The 21758-nt window shown below is 45.0% G+C and overlaps 1 long non-coding RNA gene across 3 annotated transcripts in view; it reads left to right on the top strand.

Annotated features, from left to right (window-relative positions):
• LOC101718632 (uncharacterized) overlaps positions 1-21758 on the top strand; it is a 59931-nt gene that overhangs the window by 18977 nt on the left and 19196 nt on the right. Inside the window, exons 3-4 of one of the 3 annotated variants that reach the window (XR_015444268.1) lie at positions 1-157; positions 6461-21732. This is a non-coding gene — a long non-coding RNA (uncharacterized LOC101718632). Of the gene's footprint in view, positions 21733-21758 lie in introns of those variants that run through there. The other 2 variants (XR_015444269.1, XR_015444267.1) reach the window with 2 other exon arrangements.

The following is a 21758-nucleotide window of genomic DNA, read 5'->3' as shown; positions in this document are numbered from 1 at the left end:
ATTCAGGGACTTTCGTGTTGTGGACAAGAACCTGTGGAGGAGCAGGTATGGGAATCATGCTGCCAGTGTGGCTCCATGTAGATCCTACACTCTCATCTTTGTATCTGTCCAGTAGTCATCATCACACCATCTTCCTCGTGGGTCACTTTTCTAACAGGTATGAACACGAATGAGCTGTGTGTTGTGAACGCTAAAGGGTTGAACTTTTGACTGATGACATTTCTTCAGCTTTCACTTTTACCAGTAAAGGTGGCCAGCGAAGCCAGCTGAGCTCACAGTTCACTCTCCTCTCCCAGAACAACTGAAACTGACGTAGCCAGGGCCCATCTGGAATGGCTGCACCAAGGGATGGAGAGGTTTTCTTGGAAACCATAGCACAGTTCATGAGCAGCTCATGCACTGCAGTGACTGATTAAAAAATACAAGATGAAATATTGCAGCTATCTGTAATTCCTGCACATGGCTGACTTCTAATGAAAGGGTAAAGTTTCTGAGGGAGAGAGAAGAAATGAAGAAAAAGGTTTTTTATCAATTTCAGAGGAACGCTTTGATACAATCCTGAAAATTTTTCTTGGTGGAATATTTTCTTTTTATTACCCTCTGTCATAGAGTGTTTGTTTAATTTCCCCTTTTCAGCAGGTATATAGTTCAGTTTTTAATGTAAAATAACGTCGTGTTTCTCATTGGCTTCCCCACATAATTTCATTTCCTATTTGCTAGCTTCTCCTTGGAATTTGTGGTTGTTGTTGTGTTGTTGTTGTTGCCAGGAATGAGAAATTTCTTCTGTTCTTTTGTTCTCCAACCTTTTTATTTGAAAGGGAGAACATGACCATAGGCAATCTAATTTCCCTAGACTTTAATTTCCATATCTGCCACAAAAACAAATGTGATTTCTGCTTCTACCTCCAACACTTAGAAGCATAATATTACCTCCATGAAATATATTCCTCCTAAGTATTTTGGTAAAAGTATTATTAAAAATAAAAGATCTGTGTACAATTACAGGGTGTTCTACACCATGAGTGTGGAGGGCTTTGCAAGACCATGCTGAGAGGAAATCTCTCTAGTTGCTCTCTGGGCTTAGTGACCCATATTTTTCTTCATCCTGTGTTCTCTCTCTTTCTTCTACTCTTCTCCCATGGCAGCCTCCCTCCTGGTCATTTTCTCATATACCTACAGCTTTGCTAATCCTTTAGTGCTTCCTGGGTCTTGCCAAGAAAATAAAATAATAAAGGAATAAGAGTCTTTTTTTTCCTTGCTAGCAATGCTCCTGCCAGCTTCCTATGGGGTCTCACTTTCGGGTGCTCCTCTACTGAGACTCTGAGGCTTGACCTTTGTCTCAGCCTCAGAATAACCTGATGTTTAGTTCTGGGCCATCTGGCCCAGCTCTGGAGCTCCAGATAGCTGGGAGCATCCAGGAATGATCCAAAGTGTGAGGTTGCAGGCACCGGTCCTCCAAACCCCAAATCTGCCCAGAACTTCTGACACCAAGTGCAAGCTTGAGAGTTATCCAAAACCACCCTTGGAAAATGGAAACAAAGCTTTTGTGAATAAGGAGGGGAAGAGGGGTCGAAGAGGGGGAGAGGATTAGGGAAAAAGAAGAATCAAGAATCATGATTCGGTGGAAAGACTTGCAGAGATCACGAAAGACACTGCACTCACATTCATGTTTATGAACAAAGAGAAACAGACAAAGCAGGGAAAGGAACAAAGACCAGCTCAGAGATGAGGCACCCGGCATGAGTCTGAGTGGGCTCCCTCTCGGGAAGGCCCTCCTGGTGTGGGGTAGTGTCAGCAGCCACTCATGATGTCTGCTGGAATCCTGAGTTCACGGTATTCACCTGGGCCTCAGTGAATGGGATGCACTAAGCTTTGGGGCACCTGATTCCTCTTTACCCAAAGTCTCCACTCTATTCTCACCACTGGGCCCTCTAGCATGGTTAGTGTCCCCCTGAGACCACCAGGTGTGTCCAGCTCCACCCTGAGTCATTGTATGAAGCCATTAGATGTGGCCTCAGGAAGCACAATATCGCTTGGGAAAGGTGAAGAATTTAAGGATATTTCTCCCTGCAAGCCAAGGGTAATGACCACACCTCTACTTAGACATGGCCAGGTTTCTTACTACTCAAGGGTTTTAAAGAAGTGAAAAATTCTCATTATTCACACCATGTCCACCTGTTTCATGGAGTAACTTCCAGGCCAGGTCCCGTTCCTTGCACTTTGTAAAGGATCAGGTTTATTGTAAGTAGGGTATTGATGCAGAAAAGTTACCTGTACCTAGTACGTGTTTTCTTAAAATTTTTCTAAAGTTCCATATCTCATGACAGTTGAGACAGTTGGTTTTGTTTTAACTGGATTTAATATCTAACGTTACTTTTGGTATAATAATCTCTCTTAATGTTCTGAGTAGATTTAATGCGTTTCTTCAAAAGATCTCCACTTCTGAGGACAGCATTTGCAACCACAAAATGAGTCATTGTAGGCTGTGTTTATTGACAAAGACCGGGCTGTTCTAGCTACAACACGGGTGTTTTCCAAACAAAACATTTTCGTGAACACCGTTTCTTTGCTCTACCATTCCATCAGACTTCGCAATAGAAGCAATTGCTCTAAGTTCTGTAACCGTAACATTTTATTTGGTTGCGTTGTGATGGTGCCTTCAACATCTTAAGTGTAGCCTAAAAGAGTTTTAAAGCATTTCTACCCCTTTGGGACAACAAGGGTGAAGAGAGCCTCCTCTGAATGGAGACGTGAGAATGTTTTGTCTATAACGCAGCTCTTGTCTCAAAACTGTTTCTGCTGTGCAAAGGAGGCCGCAGTCTGCATCCACGCACAGCCACCTGCGCCTTCAGAATGCTCCGATTGCTTGCGCACTCACAGGTGGTGACTGACGCATGTGCGGCTGCAATTCGAGGTGCTCTGCCACATGCTCATGGACGTGAGTGTATTTCATGGAGGCAGGTTAAGCAATAAATTCTGAAACTTTATCCTCATCTTTGGGCAGAGTAATAAAAGTTTGTAGGCTTAAGAAAGCAATAGTGCCTGGAACTGCAATATATGGGAATGATGAAACTGAACTAAAATGCACAGTAATCTCTGAGGCCTGCCCAAGTGAGAGAGGTACAGAGTGAGAGCGATAAAGCAAAATCTAACACCCAGCACACTAAAAGTCATTTTCAACCTCTGACCAGTTTCACACAGAATTGGGAAATATGACTAATATCAAGGTCTAATTCCCTGGGGCTTGCGAAGGAGCATGTCAGGAAGAAGAGCAACGGCCCGTCGGCGTGGGGTTAGCACGGTATCTGGTCAGCTCCCCGCAGCAGCGCTTCCTTCCGCTCTCCTGGGCTCCATGCGCTAGGCAGGGCTGCAGCAGCGCTGGGGCTGGGGGACATGGACACAGTCAGACCCCGCTCTCCTTTCTGAGAGTTCAGTGGGGGCTTTAGGAGCCAGCTATTCTCACCATGTAGGGTCTGTAACATGCGGTTCACTGTCCCTGCAGCCACCCCCATACCGACAAGCAAAAGAGGCAAACAAGCCAACAAATTGACAAAACCTGCCCAATATTTCAAAGAATCTGATTAACCCAGTCAATCAACCCAAAGCACTCAGCCTTCTTCTAAAAGCTGGAAATTCGATTCCATTTTTCTCTTCTTCTGACATAGTTGGATAATTATGTTGGGTTCTGAGACACAGGTTTCCCGCTTCCTTTTGTCTTTTCTTCTTCTTTTTGCATTTTCTTATCTAAATACAGGGCTCCACAGTGTAAACTGGTTCTGTGTTCAGCCTGACCATCTCCTCCTGTCTCTCATCCTTGATTAGACCTGTGTTTAATGATGGTGGCAGATACAGCCACACATGGCTCCCACTCTGCTTAGTGTCCCTGGCTTATTGCAGAATCATCACTGTGACAGGAACATGTCAGCAATGGATGATTTCCACTGAGCAGTGACTCCTAGACTGTGGCTATGCATGCAGAGCAAAGAGGAAAGATGAGCAATTATCCAGTGGATATGATCCATGCTGACAGCCAATCTGGGTAATTCAAATAGAAACAACTTTCTTTGCCTAACTGGAAGGTTTGGGGCTTGATTTAGTGAGATCACTGTTTAACTTTCTTTGCCTGTGGAAATGCAGGACATATATTTGCTGGTTAAGAGAGTGTTTGAGGTTATAGCCACAGCATCTGTTAATTTGACATTCAAGTTTCACTCTGGTTTGGAAGCCTTAGTGTCTGAAATTTGAAAGTTGCGATACATACCTAACTCCCAGCTGTCTGGAACTCAGACTGCATATGCTTCTTGGTTTTTCTAATCTGCCCAGAGAAATAAAACCATCACCTGAGCCAAAGAGTCGTTTACCTAATTGGATTTTTCTCTTTAATTTTAGAGATACACAAAGTGTATTCTGCTGTTGGAGTTGTCTGAGTGACACTGCAAGCTGAGCCAGACCACTTACCTAGACATGAATATTTACATTTTGATCATGTTTTCCAAGTGTTGTTTTATCTAGAGAAAAAAAACCACAGTAATTTAAGCAGCTGTAGAATTCTTCGCACATCTGCAGGAAGCCCCTCGTTCTGCCCTGGGCAGCACAGCACAATGGATGGAGCATGAGTTTTAGAGTCAATTTCACCAGGTTCAGCCCAGCTCCAAAACTCATTGGCTGATTCTCTTAAGCAAGACACCCAGCCTCTGCCACCATCAGTGGCCTTATTTTTGAAATGAGGATGACAATCATTTTGATAATTTCCAGGCTGCTTTGGGGAAAGGAGCTTGTTTATTCCACATGCATTTGCAGAGTGCCTGCCACAGAGTGGAGAATTCTAGCACAGAGAGCACCGCAGCGAGTAGAGGAGACAGAATCCTTGTCGTTGTGCAGGTGATAAAGCACTGGGAGAGAGACAGAAGTGCAATCAGTAAGGCAAGTGGACAGTCGTCACCGCCAAGGGAGAGATGTAAAGCAGAGACGGGGCAGGCAATGACAGCACAGGGCAGGTGGTGTTGGTGTGCTGTTGAAGAAGGCGTCAGTGAGAAGGTGATGTCACTGCCAAGGGAGAGATGTAAAGCAGAGACGGGGCAGGCAATGACAGCACAGGGAAGGTGGTGTTGGTGTGCTGTTGAAGAAGGCGTCAGTGAGGTGGTGATACAGAGAGAGTTGAGGCCGGGGATGGAGCTCAGTGGTTCCACCGCCTGCTGTGCAAGCGCAAGGACCCGAGTTTGATCCCCGGTACCGGAAAAAAAAAAGAGAGAGAGTTGGGAGAGTCAGATACTTGGAGAGGAATGTTATGGGTTTAACTGTGTCTCCCTCAAAGAAATCTTGCAGTTTTAACACCCAGTAATGCATCTTCATTTGGAAATTGGTCTTCACAGAGGTCATTCGTCTATGTCCTAATCTAACTGCTAGCCTTATAAAAGGGTGAAATTTGGACACAGAGATGGACACGCAGAGAGGGAGACACAGGCCAAGGACCCCCAGAGACTGTTGGCAAAGGCTAGAAGCTAGAGAGCCAGAAGGACTCTCTCCTAGAGCTATCAAAGGAAGCAGGACTGGCTCATGCCTTGATTTCAGATTTCTAGCTACACAACTAGGACAGAATACATTTGTTTCTTTAAAAAATATTTTTGAAGTGTTAGTCGATGCATAATAATTGCACGCAGGGGTGCAGTGTGCTATTTCAGTGCTCGTACGAGTGCTGGGATGATCATATGGGGTTGTTAGTTTTCCCAATCACTGCAAACATCTATCATTCCTTTGTGTTGGGGACCCTCAGACCATCACTGCAAGCACCCCATTTGTGGTACTTTGTAGTAGGCAGCCCTAGCAAACTAGCAGAAAGAATGCTTGGCTGAGGGAACAGCAAGTACAAAGGGCCTGAGCCAGAAGCATGGCGAAAAGATCAAGAACCAGCAGGGACCTCGGTGCCTCAGAGGCACAGGGAGTGGGAGCAGAAGGCGGCTGAGAGAGGCGTGCGAGTCGAAGGCCACCGGGGTCTTTCTAGCCACCTTAAGGCTGCACTTTCACTCCACACAACAGAAAGTAGCATCCGCTGGCCTTCAGCAGAGGGGACCCAGTCTGCCCTGCATTATGCAGTTTTGCATGTAAAGAGCCTCCTGATTGGCAATTATTACCTTTGCTCCTGCAGCCCACTTTACTTCCAATAAACAGTGGTGGGAAGGTGGGGAAGGCAGTATTTGGGGTACTTATTATTTGTGCAGCTGCGTCTTTGCTACAGGCTGTTGAGAACTTGCTCTCAGATAGATTGGCATCCAGGGAAGGTTCCCATGACAGAAAGCGTCACTACACTTACATCCCACAAATGCCAATTATCAGGTCTGCGTGAGGGGGATGTAGGTTATTCATTTACATACGTGTGTTTATTGTGTTTCAATGCTGCTTTGCCTATGTGTTTCTTTTTCTTTGCTTTAGAAAGATAACGAACCTAAATTGGTTTCTACAGGGTTGATCAACCATATCTGGAGAAACAGAAATGTTTTGGAGCCCAAGCTCAAAGAACAGCGTTTGAGTGTGCTGTCCTAGTTTGCTGGAGATGCCTGGATCAGTGTCCAAAGAATGATAAGAAGGAGATGCATAGCAAAACATAGCATGACACAAAAATCTTAAATGCAGTTGATTGGGTGGGATAATGAATACTAGCATCTTCTTTTATTCATTTTTTGAGCATATAATAAATAGGAGGCACTGGGCTAAATAACAGATATTAAAAAGTTACCAAAATTTGATCCTATCCACAAATAACTCCCAATGTGTATGAACTAAAAAGAAACAATACATGAGGGGTAGTTGGTGAGCCTGCTCTGGAATTGGAGAAACCATAGGGAGGTGAAACACGGTCCCTGCAGGAGACTCTATGAGAGCTGAGAGAGTGAATGTTCAGGTCAGCAGCCAGCATGGGGACTACCAGAAAAATGAAAATTGAAATGGGGCGTTCAGCTGTTGAACAGAGCATGCCAGAAAGGATTCTGAGAAGTGCTGGGTCACCTAGAGATACTGCAAGGACATCTGGAAGATGCTGTAGCAGCAGAAGAGTGGAAGACAGAGGGTCTGGGTGCAGGAGAATGACTCTGCTCCATGGGGAAGGTGGGAAGGGAGGAGGAGGAGGACGGGGAGTGAGAGAAGAGAGAACAGCTGGGGGGGGTCCCGGGAGTGAGGTGCAGCAGCCTGCCGTTACTGAGCCAGGGTTTAGTACTGCGGAGCAGGGTTCGTAGTGTAAAACCTTTGGAGGGAGCATGGGCTCAGATTTTGGAAACCAAGCAGCTCTCTCATCACAAGGTCATGAAAGAGTCAGAGAGAGACTGGAGGCAAAGGCCAGATTCTCCCTGCAGCCTGGTTTGTGGGGAGCTGGGCAGACTGCAGGGAGAAGACAGCTGTGAAGCCATCTTACAGGACAGCCCAGGGACTGCAGAATGCAGGCCAGGCCACCAGGCCCTGCAGAGGAAAGCGGGCAGCTCTGCCTGTCTTCACCAACTGCAGCTGTGGCCAGGACGTTCTCCTACCACCTCAGAGCACCTATGGTGGAGAAATGAGCTGCTGTGTGCAGTACTTCTCCGTCCTCCCAGGGAAGCCTGGGAGAACAGTCCAGGACTGAGTGGACCTCAGACCCAACTTGGCCTCACAGAAGACCAGCGTGGTGGAACTTGGTTTAAAAACAAAGGAAAAAAACAATAAAGAAAACTGCAGTTCTTGCCTGCTCTGTGTCTTGATTTAAAATTTCTTCTTTCCCTTCCCCTCCTCCTCCTCCTCTTCCTCCTCTTCCTCCTCCTCCTTCTTCTTCCTCCTCCTCCTTCTCTCTCTCTCTCTCTCTCTCTCTCTCTGTCTTTCAAATGACTAGAGAGGGGAAAGAGAGCTTTTCAGATATAATAATCAGTATAATTTAAACAACTTCTTGGTTTTCATTTGAAAACCTGGGGAGCAACTCCGGAAAGTAGAGTCACAGGTGCATACACTGGGAGTAGCTCTAACGTTGCCTCAAAGTCACGGTGTCTGCGTGGAATCCTGGCTCTGCCTTGCACCCCTAGTGTCACCTCACTCGGGTGACTTCCTTACTCCTGCCTCTCTCTCCTCACCCATCCAATGGAATAGTGTGGTAACTGTATTCATGTGTTGGGTAGGAGGCAATAACTAAAGCTTGTAAGACTTCTAGAGCCATCCTTGGCATGTATAGCAGTGCTGTATCTTGCTATGAATATGACCGTTGTTACTTTCAGGTGTGTCCTCACCTGCCTGACTCTGGGCACGTCTGAAACTCCTCTGGGAATCATGCGTTAAAACAAAGGCCTTGAAATAACTAATCCCTAAACCCTTTTCTCATGCTAAGGCTCTAAAGTTCTGTCCTTCAATGTTGCTGTAAAAGTAAAATCAATAGTTACTTTTTCACACTGACTGCAGCATTTCTGAAAAACCATGCTTTTGGGGGTTTAAAGATGAATGTCACTGATAATTGGAAAACTTTCTCATTTCCATGAATGATCCTCTCCATTTGCTCCTTATTGCTCATAAATTGAAAAAGTTGTCTTGAACTTCAGTTTTATAAAATGTGAGCATTAGTGAAGAAATGCAGATATAAAGAATGAAGACCATTAGTGCTCTTTTTGCCTATTCTGGTTTCCTGCTATGAGTGTTTACAGCCAGCTGGTGAGGACAATCCATCTCACTCTGGCCCTGACCTTTGCGAAATATTTATTGAATTAGAAAAAAAACAATCCATAGAGTAATAAAGATATCTGTGCATGCATTTATTATACACAAAACTGTGCTTCATTTTGCAAAATCTGTCCCAAACCTACTCAGGTGAATCAGCCATAACAAGGTCACTGCAGACAGCAAAATGCCCTACAGATGGTCTTTTGTTTTAGCTGGAGTGCAGAAAGGAGACGAAGAGGAAGAGAACCAGGGAGGTTTGAATGGAGGGAGGGACATTTCATCAGCAGTGTGCAGATAAAGGAAAATGTTCAAGGTGACCTTGGGACAAGGAGTTGGTTGTACTGGGCTCAGCAGAGACCCATCTCCCTTGGTAGGGGCTGCACTCTGCACAGCCTTCCTCTTGTCTTTTGCCTTCCAGTCACCTCAGTCTCTTACTCATTTGCCCTTTGCTCCTTTTTTAAAAAAGAAAAAAGAGAAAACCACAGAAGCTCCCTTGCTGTTCCTAGAGCTACCACTCCAGGATCTTTTCCAACTCTGGCCACCGCTCCCTGCCTGCCGGGTCCCACCGATCCATGTTGCCCCATGCTTCTAGGAATATCTGTCCTTCACTCGGCTGCATCTTAGACTGTGATCTCAGAGATTTGCTCTGATCAGTTTCAATCCATGGCTATCACCCTACTGCTTCAGACTGCTCTCACTTGGCCTCCAAATACCCAATCAATTTGTTTCTAGGAGTTCTACCTTCTGGTTCTTCTCTCTCAGCAAAATTCATCTCCCACTACGCACCAAATATGTGCTTCTCCCCTAACTCCCCCCATTTTCCAGCTGGATTTTTCCTCTTTTTAAATTTCATTTTATTTTATTAGTCCGTGTATGCTCGTGTGGGAGGAAGGCGCGTGTGTGTAACACCTTCATTCTTCTCTTCACCCCTCCTTGCCCTCCCTCTCCACTTCACACGGCTCTTGAGCCCTCTCTTTTTGGTCCGTGTTTGTAGTACACGATGTTCGCATCCCTTGTGTGGAGTTGGTCCACGGACACGGCACATCCCAACTCCCTTTCTGCACCCTTCTCCCCATCTCCCTCCTCCCTCCACCTCTTGACCCCCTTCCCCTCTGAGAAAGACCTATCTTCCCACCTCCCGTTATTGTCCTTTTAGGACAGTTCTCTCAGGAGAGCTCAAGGAGAGGCAAGAGAACGACCTCTCTCCTCAGGGCCCTCACTTCCTCTCCCGAGACCCCACCTCTCCAGGGTCCAGCACCTCCCAACAAAGCCACCCGCCCTGAGGACCGTATCTGTAATCACAGAGGAACTTGGAGGGACACAGCCATATTCAAACCACAGAAGATGTCACCTTTTCTTCATTTTTAATAGCTTACCCCTTTAGAATTTTTAAATTAGTTATTAGAAATTTTCTAAATGCTATTTATCTTTCATAGAGTAAACTTTTGGCTTTGTTGATTTTCTTTATTGTATCTTTGTTTTTATATATTAACTTCTTCCCTTATCTATTATTTCTATCTCCTTTCTTTGGTTATTACTAGACTTCTAATTTCATAAAAAAGTTCTCAAGTACTTATAAAATGAAATTTTAGCTTTTTTTCTCCCCAGTAGAATTTAAAGCAGTATGTTTCCCATCGAGATTGGTTTCGGCTGCATTTCACAAATCAATATCATTTATTTTTATTAATTAGTTCAAAACATTTTATGTTTTCTGGTGTAACGACTTATGGATTAGATCTAGAATTCTCCCCAAAGGTCTCCTGTGCTGAAAAGGCAGTCGAGTCAGGGGAGCATTCCTCATCGCTGGAGTGCTCCGTTGATAAATTCACAGGTCATGTGATGCAGTCATGTCAGAAGAGGCTGGCAGAGGCTCCACCTCACTGCCTGGCTCTTCCCCTCTAGCTCCCCTTCCTGGCTGGCCAGAGGTGAATGGCTTCCCACTGCCATGCCCCTTGCCATCCCATTTCTGCCTTGGAGCCAGCAGAACATGGACTGCACCCTCTGAACCGTAAGGCAAATTAACCCTTTCCTCTTTTAAATTGTGGGTGTTGTGAATTTTGCCTCTGAAACAGAAAAGCTGACTAGCCCATAATTTCTTTTCTTTTTTCTTCTGTTCCCTAAATTAAAAGAATTATAAGTGTATTGCTTGATAATCAAACATGTAAGACACTTTTCTAGTTATCTTATAATTGGTCTGTTGCAAGATTCTTTATTCTTCCTGAGGTCAGTTCTTTGAAATGTGTTGAGACTTAGTTTTATGAATCAGCATATGTTCAATTGTTAATTTTTGAAATTTGAAGAGAACAAGTACTCAGTACAGGTTGGAACAGAAATATACATATGTCAATTAGGTCTGGTTTATTAATTGTATTGCTCAAATCTTCTATATCCCAACTGATCTTTTTTTCTGCTGTCTCTAGCCATTGCTAAGAGAAGTAAATTATAATTTCCAACTATAATTGTAGAGTTGTTTCTACTTTTAGTTAGGCCAGTTTTTGCTCTAAGTATTTTGAGGTTAGAGTATTTTGTGAATGAAAATTCAGAATAGTTTTAGCTTCGGACCCGTTCTCATTTCAAAATTTCTTGCTTCTGCTGAAGTATCTTAACTTTACTGTTTACTTTGTTAGATATTAATACAGCTCTCCTAGTGTTTGCATAGAATATCGTTTTCCATCCTTTGCAAGATTCTTGAAAGCATCAAAGAGCTGGATTTTGTTAATTTATCAAGTCTAACAAGTTCAGCCTTTTAACAGGAACATTTACTCTTTAACGTGAAGGGTAATTACTGATATGTTTGAGTATATATTTACCATCTTACCATTTATTTTCATATTGTACCATCTGTTCCCTGTTCTTCTCTCACTGGCACTCTCTCTTTCTCACTCATAGTTTCTCTTTTATCTTTAAAACTTCTCTTAATTAGTAAACATGTATATATCATTACTATTACTGTGTTAGTCCCATGCTCTTATGCTACCCATTTATTAGCTACTCTTGAGTTTAAAACATGCATGCTTGACTTACTAGAGTATGATACTCATGAATAACTCCTTACCACACAGCCAACAGCATGAGAAGCTTGAACCTTTGTTTGATTCTATTGCTCCTTCATTTCATGCTGTTTGTCATGAATTTTAATTCATCTATGTTAACTTAATAATAAATTCATTATTATTATTGTCTCAGCTTGTCAATATTTATTTATATCTATCCACTTTTTTATTCTGATGTTCTTTACTTTTTGAACACTTTTGGGCTTCCTGTGGGATCTTTTCCCTTGTGTTGAAGAAGTACTGCTCTTTGGTATCACATACTTGGGATTCCCATTAGGTTGCTTTGCATCAGGGCTGTGTTTAGCACATGTGGGTGGTGATTATTCCTCCCTAAGGGCACAGGGTTTCATGAAGGAGACACTTGCACTTGGCCTTACCAGGGGTGGGTCCTTCACCAGCCCCAGCTGCCCGTCCACCTGCCTGTTTGTCACAACAGCTACCGCTAGGTACCAAATCCTCCTGCCAGAACGCTCTGTTTCGCTGGCCATCCTGATGCTAATAACAATATCAATGATAATAATAATGAGCACTTGTCATATATTTCTTCTGTGTAATACTCTGTGCTAGCGTTTCATAGATGCATTACCTCATTTAATCTTTAAAGCAATATCCTTGTCCTCCTTCTACATGTGAGAGAATGAAAATTCAGAAAGGTTAAATAATTTGTCAAGGATTTCACAGATGGTAAGAGATGCTGTTAAAACTGAAACCCAGTCTGTCTAGTTCAAAGCCTGAGCAGTTAATATTTATGCTCTGCTGCCTTTCTGCATTCCCCTCCTGCTGGGCTGTCTCCACTCATTCCAGGCTGAGCTTTACTGCATGACTACTCTTTACTCCAGGATCTGCACCCAAACTGGGCCAGGAGTGCTAACCCATCTCAGTGCCTGTGTCCAGCCCAAAGGGCCAATTCCATCCATATCCTGACTCTGCGCCTGCCTCTATAGTTCCAGGCTCATATTCTTCCACAGTAAGTTTCTTCATCTAGGCCAAATGTTCTCACTTGAGGGGTCCTTTGTTGATCAGGGACCAGTGGCCACATCTGGAGACAGACAGCAGCAGTGTTACTATTCAGCAGGCAGGGGCCAAGGGTGCGGGTAGATATCTCACAGTGCACGGAGCAGCCCCCTGAGAAGTACCCAGGCTATAATGTCAGTTATGCTGCAGCTGCCTAGCTCTGATCTGGGCGACAAATATCTATTGAATATCTACCACTTGTCAGCTTCTGCGCTAGGCACAGGGAATGAAGGTGAAAGCAGGCACAGTGCCTGCTCTCAGGGAACTACCTTCCAGTGGGGATGCATGTGAATAAGCAGAGCCAAGTCTGTAAGAGACTTTCCGTCACCGAGGCTGCTCATGAACCAGGAGCCATGGTAATCTCAAGAGAAACAACTAAGACCTGAAGACTCCAGAAAGTCTGCCCTGAGCCCACAACCTGTGAGCAGGTGACCACAGCACGGTTGGTAATTATTCAGGTGGACTGTGGCTGATGGAAGTGTTCTAGCAGAGAGAAGCACACTTGCAGTATCCCAGAGGTGAAAGGCAATGTGGTATGATGGAAGACTGAAGATGCATCGCTACCCCAGAGCATGAGTGGTGGGAGAAAATCTAGCAGGATGTGAGGTGTAGACAAGAGGCTGTTATCATGTCCTCAGAGCCTGATAGGCTCCCACGAGGAGATGCACTTCTTTCTAAAGGAAATGTTAAGATACTTAGATTTTAAGCAAGAGTGTGCACTGTGGCAGATGTGCCGGGGAAGGAGCACGGGGGACAGGAACTGATGGTGGCTGGTTAGACTGTGAGACTGACAGACCAGGAGTCCAGGGCCAGGACCGGGCTGTCTCGCTTGCCGCTTGTTCCCTACACTTGGAACAGCGTGGGCAGGTGGAGATGCTCCAGAAATACACATTGCTGTTACCACCCGCAGGGTCCCCTGGAGAAACTGGGGATGAGGACTGTCACTGGAGCACAGCCCAGGAGCAGAAACAGAGAAGAGGAGGCTTTCAGGAAGGCACGTGCTGGGTTCCAGGCCAAGGGGAGACAGCTGGATAACATGTCGATGGCCCCGAGACAAAGAGCTGAGCTGGAAATAAACCCGGGGCTCATCAGCAAAGATATAGTCACGAAACACTCTGAACAGATGAATGCGCCCAGAGAAGACTACGGATGGTCTCAAGGATTTGGGAGCAGGAAAAGGAAGATGAACCCCAAAGCAGCCCGAAAGGGATGCCAGGAAAGGCACTGTGTGAGTTATGGGGTAGAGAAGGGAGAGGAGGAAGAGAAACATCCGAGCGTACACAACAATTACATTTGCCTGCAAAAGGAAAAGGAAATATTGTGTGAATGTCTGTAGAGGGACACAAGGCTAAAGAATGGCCCTTTAAAACATGGTTAAAAAGAGAATGGAAATGGGTGAGCACTTCAGAATATTAGATACAACATACTGATGGTGCAGCACGTCTGAGTGGCAGGAACTGTGAGCAGAAACCTTCCTCTCTGCCACCGACCAAAGGTGCAAACTCACATGGATAGGATGCGTCCGCTGGCTGGAAGCTGAGGGCTCTCCTAGAGTGTGGTGCACTGCTAATTGGTCCCATAGTTCCTGGATAACCGTCCTAGTCCACTTGGGGAACCACTGTACTCAGACTGCCACCTTCATTTCCTAAAGACCGATGACACAGTGAATTGGTAAGAATGATCCCGGGGATCCAGAGGGCTACACATCCCCTTTCCTTTTGTTACTCCTCATGGCTGGTCTGGGAAGATTGAGAAGGGAGCCCAGGGATGCGTGGAGTATAGAGCAGTGACCTAAGTGTGGTCCTGGGTCAGCAGGAGCAGCCTCGCCTGGGAACTGTTAGAAATGCACACGTTTAGGTCTCACTGGAGACCACTGACTCGAAGTTCCTGGAGGTCAGCCTCTATTGGGTCCCCTCGGTTTACTCCTGTCAACTCAGGAGCACAATACGGCACTTCTCTCAGTTTCAGTAGCTAGAAAACTGAATGCAAGGAATCAGGAAGGTGTGTTCTCTGTAAGGGCTGGAGAGAGACTCCTTGCGGGCTGTCAGGTCAGGTCCTCCCAGTGTTCCTTGGGTTGTGACAGCAGCATCACTCTGTCTGTCTCTGCTTGTGGCCTTCTCCCCTGAGTCTTGGTTTCAGATCTCCCTCTGCCCTTCTTATCGTTGGAGGAAGGGCCCACTCTATATCCAAGGTGTTCCGAGCTCAATATCCATGACATGCTAACATCTGCAAAGACCCTTTTTCCACACAACACCATATTCACAAGGGTTAGGACTTGAACCTCTACTTTTAGGGCCATCATTCAGCCCGCTGTAGACATATAAACCTGATTTAAGATTAGGCCCAGCAGTGGGTCTAGTACCCTGCACACTAGACGTACCTGGAGAGTTTGTTCAATTCATGAAAAGTTTAATATGAATGTTTGAAACTGGAGTCCACTGTTCTCCAGAGGATCTCAGTGGCCACCAAGTTTGAGAGCCAATGGTAGAGGGGGAAGTATACTAACAGAGGAGTTTGGTGAGCCTGTGTTCCAAAACTGCTTGTTTTACCTACAGAGCCTGCCATTCTATAAAATGTAGGTGGTCTACCTACCTCACTGTATTCTGTCATCACTGCAAAGATTAAACTGAGTCTTCTCTGTGAAGCACTGAGACTGTTAGCTATGTTATACATTGTAGGACTTCAGAGATTTCACCCATTGCCCTACTGATTGCAGTACTCATAGTGGGTTTCTACTGAGAATTTCAACTCTGCCTATGGCCCGCCTTCATCTCTCTTGTGGCGAGTAGCATGGCCTTCGTTCAAGCATTCTCCTCTGGGCACTTCTGCTCTCAGAAAGGAAGTTGGTCCTGCCTGCCCCGGCTCAATTATCTCTCTTGTCATCAGGATGTGTGGTCCACAGGGGACACGCGTGGGCTCTGGTTACTTTCCAGGGAGCACATTCTTGCACTCATACCCACTGACTATTTAACAACCATTCTATTGAGCAAAATAGTTTCCGGAGGATTGTTTAAGAGACTGAAGAAATTCTAAATTCCAGATAATTTAAGCTTTTTTATTCGACAAAAGAGAAGCAAATTACTTATTGAGAATGTAAATGTCAGGGACTGAAGACATTGCGGTGGCTTCAGTCATCCTGGAGCTTGGAGTTTAGTCATGAAAACAAATCATATCACAAACAAAAATAATCACAGCTGTGACAGAGGCTGGGATGGAGGCTTTTGTTACAGGTTTTCTTCAAACTTCTAACAAGATCAGGCAGAGTCAGGGAGGCCAGAGAGGTCTTTTCTGAGGATGAGACCCGTAAGTCAAGATGGCAAGTATGACTAGGAATAAGCCATGTGAAGGGGGAAACAGGAGGATTCTAGACAGAAAAGAACAGCCAGCTCAGAAGGCCCCTGTGGCAAGAGTGAATTCTTTTGCCTCCAGTGTTCTTTGCCTTTTGCCCATCCCCTTTTTATTTCTTGTCACTTGATGATGTCAAGAGGCCATAGCTCCAGACATTGAGTCTACATTCAAGTCAGGACAGACGGAAAAGAGGTCACTATTAGCTCTGTCTGTCTCTTGCATCAGCAATCAAAACCTTTCCCAGAAGTTTCCCAGCAGACTCACCTTTATGACCATGGGACGAAAGCTCATCCTTAGTCATGACCAAAAGGAATGGGGTCGGCATGACTGGGCTGAGTCCAGAGGTCTTTCCTTTCCAGTCCAAGGTCAAATATGACTTCCCTGGGTGAGGATGAGGGCACTGTTGATGCAGAGATGGTGCTGGCAGGGCATCTCCGTGTTCATCACAGAGGCTGCAGCGCGAGTCCACAGGCAGCATGGAAGGAGGCAGGCTTGGAGGGAGGTGCAGGAAGTTTCGGTAGCAGGACCCCTTCATGGACCAGGGAGGCGAGGACAATGGGCGTCCTGCAGAACACTCCCAGGGCTGGGAGGGAGGGAAGGAGAGCCAAGTCTTTCAGCCTGGGCTCTCGGGATACCCTGGACTGGATAGGTCTTTGTTATGGGCGGCTATCAGGTGTGGTGAGGGTATGCTCCTGGCCATTTCCCACTGTTATAGCAAAATAAATAACAGTGTGTAACTTAACAGAAGAGAGTTTATTCGAATCATGGTTCTAGAAGTCCCAGAGAAGGTGATGGCATCCACCGTCCGTCTGAGGAGACTTCCTGGCTGCACCAGGACGTTGTGGACAGCACAGGAAGGCCAGGCTAGTGCGGCTCAGCTCAGGCATGGCCTCCTCTGCCTAGAAACCTGCCAGCCCATCCTCAGGGTCACGGGCCGACAACCTCTCTAACCCCAAGTATCTCCCAGAGTCCGCCAGGAGCCGCATGCAGCCTTTGCCATGGGTGTCCCATAAGAGGCCACCCTCGGTGGAGAACTGCTACATCAGGAGTCCTGCTATGACTTGGCTCTGTGAGATGTAAGGACGGGGCAGGACGAGGGGAGGCCGTGGAGGTGGCCGGAGCACCAACCTCCAGGAGCCACCAGCCCTTCCTGAGAGAAAATGCTGCTTTCCATGTTGGCCCCCAACCTCGTGGCTCTCCTGACTTCTGGCCGTGAAGCGTTATCTAAGCTTAGCGAGAATAAACCCTTTTCTGTTTCTAACTGGTGCTTGTTCAAGAGTGTTGTTGAGGACACGGCTCCTTTGGCAGCACAGAGGTCTGTTTAGGAGAAACCCCAGGAGAATTCCTGCCTCATTCTTGTCCAGAGAATGGACATGTTTCCCCCTAACCACTTGCATGCTTTTATCTGATGAACATTATGAATTGCATAACTGTTCTCTTCCATTTTTGTGTTGATTGTGATTATTTGTTTTCCTTTTTTGTATTAACTCCAATGGAAATCAGAAACCAAATTTGTGATTTCCCACAAGTGTGCAGCCTTGTTCCTGATTCTATTTTAAGTTCTTGTTTCTGTTTTTTCCTTCTTGCTTTGTCTCAGATTTGATTCAGGTAATCTTACATTTTCTGTCATCTTGTACAAGAACCTTAAATATATTTGGAAGTAATATCGTTCTGTGCCCAAAACGGAGCCTGGTACCCAGAGAGCATTTGGTGTTTAGAAGGTTCCTTCCTTCCTTTGGAGATAAGAAACAGACACTGGATGGGACAGAGCTTTCTAAATGGCCCATGGCTTAAGTGCAAGAGTAAGACAGGGTTAGAGTGGTTTCTGGGGACAACGAAACAGATACAAACTTACAGCAGAAGATTTCAGAAGTGCATGTACTTGTCCAGGAAAATAAATAGCATCCAGTGGTAGGCTTTGGACCCGTGTCTTTGTTGATCCAAACCCTTGGGGGTTAGAAACTTTCACAAAACCCACCTTCCACACAGTCCTGAAAGTACTTGTGGTGTGCATGCGAGATCCCAGAGTGTCAGCTTCCCTCCAATGGGCAGGTGTTATGACTGGGGCTGTGTTCCATCCTCCAGAGCGAAGACTTCAGCAGAGTGGCAAAGAGGGATAAGTTAAGAAGCACTTGGGAAGCTGAAAGCTGTGGTTACATTAAGTGAGAGAACAATGCGCCTTGATCAGCAATGACAGAGCGAGGTGGGGGTGTGCTAGAAATAGCCTCTGGCTCACGCAATGAGAGTATTGCATTTTCATCATCATTATTGAATCTTGGCAAGAGGCTCAGCAGCCTGGTACCCACCTCCCTCATGTCAGGCTGCTCTCCCACTCTGCAATTTTGAAACCTGGTTGGCAATCGCACCCTGAAGAGCAGTTCTAACAATGCCGCCACAAACTCACCCCACTTGAAATCTTCAATTATGTATGTATAGACTAATGGCAATCTACATCCTGCCATTTTCTCCCTGTCTTTTTTCTTATTGCCATATCATTAACTTCAACAAAATTAAGTTAGGGACATTTAGTCCTCAGAGAAGCCAGGGGAATAATAACAGATGGATTAGGGTAAAGGGGATAAGGGAGAGAAAGGACAATTTGACTTCCTTTTAGAAAAGTTGGAACCACACAAAGAAAAAGACACATACACACAAAAATAACATCAAATTTTGCAAGGAAAATTTGAGCCCATAGTGTGCTGAGCTGCTAGAAACCGCTAGGATATTAAATAATCACTTAATATATGGGGCAAGTTGAAGCTATAATTTTTTTTTTTAGAGTTTAAAGCATTGAGAAAAAAAATCAAAGAAAGATAATAGAATACTATTATTTTCCCCTAGCCTATTTAAATTCTTAGTTAAATAAATAACTACAATTCTGGATTAAAATCAGCAAGCCCTATATATCAGGAACACCGGGGAATGACATTTGAAGGACTCTGCAGAAGCTCAGCGACTGGCTTTGGTCAGAACCCAATAAAAGTCAGACTCAAAAGGCTCCCTTGGAAGGTTTATTTAACTTCATCCATTCTATTGTTAGCATTAGCTGCTAAATCCAGGTCTGACTCTATGACATCAGGGAAAACCACTTGAACGTAGTAGGTATTCAATATGTGGTGGCTGGATTGAATTATGGTTTAGTGTACACATGTTTCAAAAGCAAAATAGATAAATAAAAGAAGACATCATTGAATGTTATTCTCCAATAGAGATATTCCAAGATGTCATAAATCTTCTATATTGTTAGCAGGGAATGAAGAGACCATAGTGTTACAGGACAGATATAACTTTTCAGAATCTATGAAGCAACTTTCTTTTGCCGATTTTGTGTAAATTTTCACAATATTCTCACGAGGAAAGTTTTTTCTCCAAGTGGGGTAGATATTATTAGTACCCTTCTAGCCCACGGAAAAACTCCTTGAAGTTGGATCAGGACAAGAATGTGTTCTGGCCCATAAACTGCCACAGGAAAGGACGTAGACTACTTGGGCCGAGGCAGCAAGAAGATCACAGGTGATTTCCTAGCCCCGCTTCCCAGATTTAGTGTCTGAGGAGGTGACATATTCCACACAATGAAGTCACAGGCTGACATCTTTATCAATCTGGACTTGTATATTGCAGCCTGGAGAAAACCTGCCCTGAAAGGCCACCCAAACCCATATGGATACCTTAGACCTTTGCTGTTTTAAGCTGGTTAGACCTGGGCTTGTTACAGAGCACTCTAAGGTCTACCTTTATTAAAATCCTGAGTCCTAGGTATGAGAAAACCAAACCTCAGAAAGAATTATTTCCATTTTTTTTTTCAGATCACATTGCAGGTAAGGGGCAAACAGGAACATGAACCCACATCCTGCTGAAAGGAGAACAATAACGTGAAAAGAGCCACCGATTCTTCTGCTAGATGGGAGGGAAGATCAGCCTTGCTCTTTTGTGGTTATAGAGGTCAGCGGTGGGGTCTACTTTGGGCAGTAAGATTAAGAAAGAAAGCACTTGAGAAGAACAGAAGTGGCATTCTATTCTGAGACAAACACTAGACTCTACCAGAGAAGGAGGAGAAATAGCCACTCCTGCTTTTTGGTCTAGATGGAATCTTTTTCCCATAGTGTATTATTATTAAGTAGATTTTGTTTCTAGTGCCTAAGAGCAAAATTTCAACAAATTGCATATAATGATCTAATTGACTTAGTAACTCGTGAATTGGGCAGCATCCTATCTACAAAAATAGAATAGTGCTCTGATAAGCTGAGCAGAGATTGCCTTCATAGGCAAAATGACAAAGAAAGCTGAAGCAAGGGACAGCAAACAGATTGGCCATTTCACAGTGACTTTCCTTATAGGTTAAAGCAGACAGGACATCCTTGTCATGCCAGCCTAGGTTGACTGAGCCCCTTTGAGTTGGTTGCTGTGAATCTCCCATGATTTGGAAAACTTGCCCATTCATAAGCTCGGTTTGATTATGTGGCATTTAGTTAGCTTGAGTGACTCCATTTTGGTTTGGTCTGGACCACTGAGGACTCTTCAGTCTAAGACAGTGGCTTCCCATAAGTTTTACTTGCCACTATGAGAGCTGAAGCCCCCCATTTCAGTGGCTTAACTCAAAAGAATCTTGCTGCCTACTTCATGAAGCCCAGAAAGCTGAGCTTCCTGCAGCCAGTCAGGAACTCCAGTAGACAGATGCCACCATCTGTGATACATGGTTGCCAGTGTTCTCCAGGTAACGGAAAAAAGCCAGCAGAAAGGGACAGTCAAGCATGGGGGTTCTACTGTATCTCGGTTGTAAGTGCAAACTTCACTTGGCTCTCATTCTACTAGCCGAAGGACAATCATGTGGTTCTCTTAGGCTACACGAGAGGCTAGGAAATGTGGTCTAGCTCAGTGTCAGGCAATAAGACTGATAAACAATACCAATCTTGGCGGTAGCTGGTCCTTCCAGCCACCATAACCCTTTCAGTCTCCTCAAAAGCATAAAATAACGTCACCCCTGGAGCCCCCAGTTAGCCTTGCTGCCCAGGGCCTGTGTGAGCCCTGCATCTCTCTCAAAGCCCAGGATCTTTGGGAGATGATCAGCTTTGTCCCTCAGTGTAAAATGCCACTCCTGTTTATAGAAACTTGAGCCAGAAAGCGAACTACCCTTCCAGAAGACAGTGATTTGGGAGAAGAAATCTGCAAGACTTCTCCCATTTGGTACAGTGCAGAAGGCATCCAGGCCCCTGTTGTCACCCACTCCTGCAGGCGGATGTGGAGCCTTCAGCAGCAGAGGTGGAGGTGTCTTTAGTGAGCTTCTAGTTGTCATCATCAGCAGCAGCCATCTGGCCAGTGCCTGAGACCCCGGACATGCTCTGCTCGGCTCCAAGTTTCTTCTTATTCTCCAGGTGAGGATGTTCTTCTGCGGGCTGCACAACATCTGTTTGCTGGTGCAGTCTGGCGGCTCAATACTTTCAGTTTTGAACATAGACATTTTATTGGTCAATCCAATATAATCCCCTAAAACATTTGTAGTGTTCAGATTTATTTGCTTCAACTCTTTGTGCCAGAAACCCAACCCAAATTATTTTTCTAGACAAAATTTTGGACCTGCTTTATTGAGTTCTTTCTTTCTTTCTTTCTTTCTTTCTTTCTTTCTTTCTTTCTTTCTTTCTTTCTTTCTTTCTTTCTTTCTTCTCTCTCTCTCTCTCTCTC

This window comes from Heterocephalus glaber, unplaced genomic scaffold (genome assembly GCF_053883595.1).
Source record: "Heterocephalus glaber isolate CG9 unplaced genomic scaffold, H.glaber_assembly_v1.0 deba00001600, whole genome shotgun sequence".
NCBI classification, from domain to species: Eukaryota; Metazoa; Chordata; class Mammalia; order Rodentia; family Bathyergidae; genus Heterocephalus; species Heterocephalus glaber.
Note: the sequence above shows the minus strand (reverse complement) of the source record. Positions and strands in the feature narration are given on the sequence as shown.